The sequence below is a fragment of the Pinus tabuliformis genome, chromosome 9, assembly GCF_031772625.1.
Source record: "Pinus tabuliformis cultivar Carrire ecotype Pingquan chromosome 9, CPIR1, whole genome shotgun sequence".
Lineage (NCBI taxonomy): Eukaryota > Viridiplantae > Streptophyta > Pinopsida > Pinales > Pinaceae > Pinus > Pinus tabuliformis.
This window is the reverse complement of record NC_142307.1, coordinates 419,510,574-419,516,414: the sequence shown is the minus strand read 5'-3', so window position 1 is coordinate 419,516,414 and position 5,841 is coordinate 419,510,574.

Genomic DNA, 5,841 nt, shown 5'->3' with positions numbered 1-5,841 from the left:
GATTGAATTCAAATACAAGGTTGATTTTAATGAGCCTAGATCATTGGAGGAGGTCATCTGGAAGCTAAAGCATTGCTACGATAAATCAAAATGTAGATTTCAGACTAAGCCAAGCTAGAAAGGTAATGCAAAGAACAAAGGAAAATGGGACTAGAAGAAAGAAATGCCTTAGGGTACAGGTAATAAAGAGAATGAACCTCCATCTAAGAATTTCAATGCACATGAGAGAGGGAAGGGACTTCGATCTAAGGAGCATAATAAGGATGAAGGTTGGAATCCTTTACAATTTCAGACTTGTGGAGGAGAGAATCGTAGGAGAGATTGTCCACAACATTAGGGTGGTAGAACACATATCTGCAGTGCTGAGGAGGCACAAACAGTGGGAGATGTCAGGAAGAGTATTCTTTGGATCTATGCAGCACTAGATAACATGGAAGAAAATCACAAGGCGTCTATTATTGAGATGGATGGTAAGCTTTGTGATCAATTTGTTTATATTTTGCTTGACCCTGGATCAAGTTATAGTTATGTTAATCCTGATCTGGTGGATAAGTGTGGTTTGAATAAAGAAGTGAATGCCGATTCTTGGTTATTGCAATTAGCTACAAGTACAAAGAAGCGAGTTCATCACTTGATAAGACATTGTACATTTGATTTGAATGGTATCCCCACCTCAGCAAATTTTAATGTATTACTGCTGCCATCATAGAATATGTTGTTTGACATGGATTGGTTGTACCTTCATAGAACCAAGGTAGATTGTTATGAAAAAAACCATTCAGTGCTTGGATGGAAATGGGGAACAAAGAGTCTTATAGGGTAAGAATAAAGAAACATCAATGAGAATGGTGACAAATATGTATGACAAGCGTAGTCATAGGAAAGGGTGTGTACTATTTCTAGTGCACATTTCTAGTGACAAAGGTAAGGAAGTTGAGGATGCAGATGTTTTGAGTAGGTACCCATTTATACAAAATTTTCATGATGTATTTCCTGTAGATATTTCAGAGTTACCACCTGACAGGGAAGTAGAATTTTATATTAAGCTATGGCCAAGGGAAGCTCCGACATTAAAGGCACCTTACAGGATGAGTACACCTGAGTTGGTAGAGTCAAAGCTACAGATGAATAAAATTCTTGAAAAGGTGTACATTAGGCAAGTTTATCGCCTTGGGGTGCACCAATATTGTTTGTGAAGAAGAAGGATGGCACTCTCATGCTATGCATTGACTATAGGCATTTAAAAAAGTAACCATCAAGAGAAGGTATTTGTTACTGAAGATCGATGACGTTTTCGATCAGTTGAAGGGAGAAGCAATTTTTTCAAAGATTAATCTGAGATACAACTAGCATTAGGTATGCAATAAAGAAGAGGACATCTACAAGACAAATTTCACGACCAAGTATGGGCATTATGAGGTTGTTGTAGTTCCATTTGGTTAGACTAATGCCCCAAATACCTTTATCTGCTTAATGAATAGTGTGTTGCATCTATATATGGAAAATTTTGTTATTCTGTTCATTAATGATATATTGGTATATTAAAAAAAGGAAGAAGAGCATGTCGAGAATTTAGCAGCAGAGTTGATATTGTTGAGAGAGAATCAGTAGTATGCTATGCTCAGCAAGTGCAACTTCTTTCAAACTGAGGCACACTACTTGGGACATGTGGTTTCCAAGGATGGCATATTAGTGGACCCATAAAAGGTAAGAGATATCACGGAGTGGGCAATCCCCAGGAATGTGGATGAGGTGATATACTTTATGGGGATAGCATGTTAGTATCGGAGGTTCATAAGGAAATTCTTGCATATTGCTTATCTTATCACATCATTGCATAGGAAAGTTAAGAAGTTTGAATGGACAAAGGAGTCTTTGGCAAGATTTGAGAAGCTCAAGCAGGTGTTGACACAAGCACCGGTGTTAAAGATTGTAGCTCTAGACAAAGAGTTTGTAGTATGTACAGATGCTGGCAAAAGGACTTGGTGGAGTCCTTATGCATGATGGATAGGTTTTATGCTATGAGTCACAGAAACTGAATGAGCATGAGAAGAACTACTAGAAACATGATGTTGAGTTGGCAGTGATCATATATGCATTGAAGATGTGGAGGCACTATCTTCTTGGCAAGAGGTTTGTATTGATGGGTGATCACAATGGTTTGCGATATATATTTGACCAATCAAATATGAATGGAAGGTAGGATTAGTGGTTGGCCATGATCAGGGAGTTTTACTTTGATATCATGCATATAAAAGTTAAAGAGATCAGGGTGGGAGATGCTCTTAGTAGGTGGATATAGGTAAATCACATAGCATGTATGAGCTGGTGTATGGAGATTGTACACATGTTGCAATAGAGTATAGGCCCAGGTACAGGTAGTGGTACAAGTACATTTACAAGTAGTGGTACATGTACAAGTACAGATGCAGGCGCATAGGATGTGGACTATCATCTCACGATAGATAAATTGGTTAGATTTAGGGACAAGATATATGTGCCAAATAACAGTGAGCTCAAGAAGGTGATCTTGAGGGAGTTTCATGCAAAACTTTATTCAGGTCACCCAGGATATAAGACGACACTAATGGTGGTGAAGAAGTTTTACAATTGACCAGATTTGAAGAAAAACATAGCAAAGTTTGTGGCTAGGTGCTTGGATAGTCAGCAGATCAAGGAAAAATGTAAGCATCCAGGTGGACTGCTATAGATGATTCTGATTCCAAAGTGGAAATGTCAGATCGTTTCCATGGATTTTATCACAGGTTTGTCAAGGACATTGATACAGCATGATTCCATCATGGTAGTGGTGGACAGGTTGACCGAGGTAGTAGACTTCATTCTAAGGAATTCTACATTCTCAAAGAGTGATGCAGCACAGGTCTTCATCAAGGATGTGGTCAGATTGCATGGAGTTCCGAAGAAGATTTTATCAAAGAGGGATTCAAGGTTCACTTCTCAGTTTTGGAAGGAGTTATCTACAGGTTTTGGCATAGACTTGTCCTTCACTACATCTTATAATTCACAGACAAATGGAAAAATAGAGAGGGTTAGTAGGATATTGGAGGACATGTTGAGAATGTATGTGATGCATCAACAACGAAAGTGTGAAGAGTACCTCCCACTAGTACGGTTTTCTTATAGCAATGGGTACTAGGAGTCACTGAGGATGAGTCAGTTTAAGGCATTATATGGGAAGATTTGTAATACTCCCATCATTTGGAGTGATCCAATTAACAAGGTGTTGACTGGACTAGACATGTTGGAAGGCATGGAGTGGGAAATGAAAGTAATCAAGAAGAATTTGAAAGCACCATAGGATAGGCAGAAGAACTATGCAGATCAGAATAGGTTGTTCAAGGAGTTCCAGGTTGGGGAACAACTGTACTTCCTCATCAAATCAAAGAAGAGATCCTTGCAGATTGAATCATGTGCCAAGTTGGCACCCTAGTTTCCTAGACCTTTTAGGATTATCGAGAGGATTGGGCCAGTAGCCTATCAACTTCCACTTCCTCTAATAGTGAAAGTCCATGATTTTTGCCTTGTTTCATTTCTTAAGAAGTATGTGAAAGATGTTGACCATGTGATTGACTAGTCTGTATTGCAAGTGGAGCCAAAAAGAGAATTCTAGCCAGAACTGTAGTTTATTTTGTAGAGAAATATGCTCATGCTCCATAAATGAGCAATCGCATAGTTTAAAGTGAAATGGAAGAACTTTGGGCCCGATGAAGCTACATGGGAGATTGAGGAACATATTAGGGCTATGTATCCTTCCTTATTCATTGGTTGAGTGAATGTTTTGGTATATTTCTTTGGTATATGTTTTTGGTACATGTTTTAGTGATGTTTTATATATGTACATATGTATATCAATGTAATTACCACCATGAACTATGTTATAAAGCTCCAATAAGCGGTATGGGTGTCATGTCATTATGATCTTAAACTTGTTATGTTTTCATGTTGGCTTGTTTCTCTGCAAGATGATCATTATAAATATTGCAGCGAGCTATGTTATAAATCTCCATTGGGAGTAATTTTTTCTTACAACAACCTTGTTGGTTATAGGTGTTTTTGAACATCGAGGACGGTGTTCCCCCAAACGAGAGGGTTTTGTAACATCCGTGGTAAAAAATACATGTAAATGTTAATAAAGGAAAAATAATAACCACGGTTGATGGGAAACTTATTCCAAGCTAAATTTTGGGCAAAAGCATAGGGATGGGGATCACTAGTGATTTATTAATGGCTAAGGAAATTGGAAAGGAAATGGAAAAGTCTTTGTAAAGGAAAGGTGGCATTTTGGCACATTTATTTATGAAAATAATGGAAATTAGGAGAAAAGGGAGGTGAAAAGTCATATGTTGCATGTGAGGAGGAAAATGAAGGAAAATAATGGAAAATGAGGAAAATAAAGGCCTCATTAATAAAAATGCTTCTAAGGATCATTTCACAGACTTTTGTCAGTTTAGTTTTGGAGCTCTCTCTCCCTCATATTCTTGGACACTTAGAGTTTTCTTGGAGCACTTTTGGAGGTGTGTGACATACTTGGAGTTTTGGAGCAAGAAGGCAAGGGAAGAGTAGGAAAGCACAAGAAGACATCAAGATCAACAACTACAACGAGTTGTTCTTGTAGGTACATAGTTTTATGTATGTTTTCCTCACTAGTTTTTGTTGAGATTTGCAACAAAAGATGCTAAAAATAGAAAATGTAAAAATAGCACTGCTATAAATAGTTAGGCTATAAATAACAGTTCAGCCATTGGAGGTCTTAGCAACAATGGGTCAAAAGTGGAAGTGCTAAAAATAGCATTTCGAGATCCCTTCTTATTTTAGTCAGTCCCTTGACTAAACATAGGAAGTAAAATTCGAATTTGATATCAACAACAGTTTGGAAATTTATTAATTAATTCATCTTGAGTTAATTAGTTAAGGAAAACCAAACTTGAAGTCTATGTGAGGACATGCAACAGTTTCTCCTTTGATTGAGGAATTTAACCTTTAGTTAAAGAGATAAGGATGAGTTGTAATATTGAGTTGTAATTAGTTGACTTGGATTAACTTAGTCAAGTCTAGTTAGATTAATTTAACAGCTTGTTAAATTAATGAGAGTTCAGTTAGTTAATGCTTGCATGCATGTAACTACTGTAATTCAGATAACTGAAGATTCACTCATGGATAACTCATGCATGTTAGTTCAGTTAGAGACATAGTTGAGATCAGATGGAGGGACAATGTACTATCAGTTGCTAGGATATTCCTTGGTGAATATTCCTTGCATACAAAAGGAATATTATTCCTTATGGATTGCACAGTTGGACCAGAGGTCACAATGAGTGTGATGAGGCCAATTCACACATGTGATATCAATGGACCCCAATCAAAACTGCTCAAGGAAATAGGAGGCTTGGAGGGCTTGAGGAAGATATATTTTGTCTATTGAGTCTGTAAGCTGTATTGTTTGAGTGCATAGAGATCGGGATAGCTTGAGAGCTAATTCTTTTTGTAACTTGAACAAGATTTCAACTTGTATGATAATACAGAGTTTGGGTTTTAGGCTGGTGCTTTCCCTAGTGATATATCTTCTGTGTTATGGCTCATTACTTCTCATTCTCAGTTATATCTGTTCATGCTTTATGATGCTCATATCTATTTAAGCTTCAACAAAGTTTATGGTAGAAGTAGATCAAGTATTATGCTTTAGGACATTGCATATATCAGGTTGATCTACAGGTGAAAATTCTACATGGTATTAGAACAAAGGTGATCAAGTCAGAACAATATACAAGCAGGAGAAGTATGAAGTTTGTTTTTTGAATATTGAATTGAGTTCTTATCACA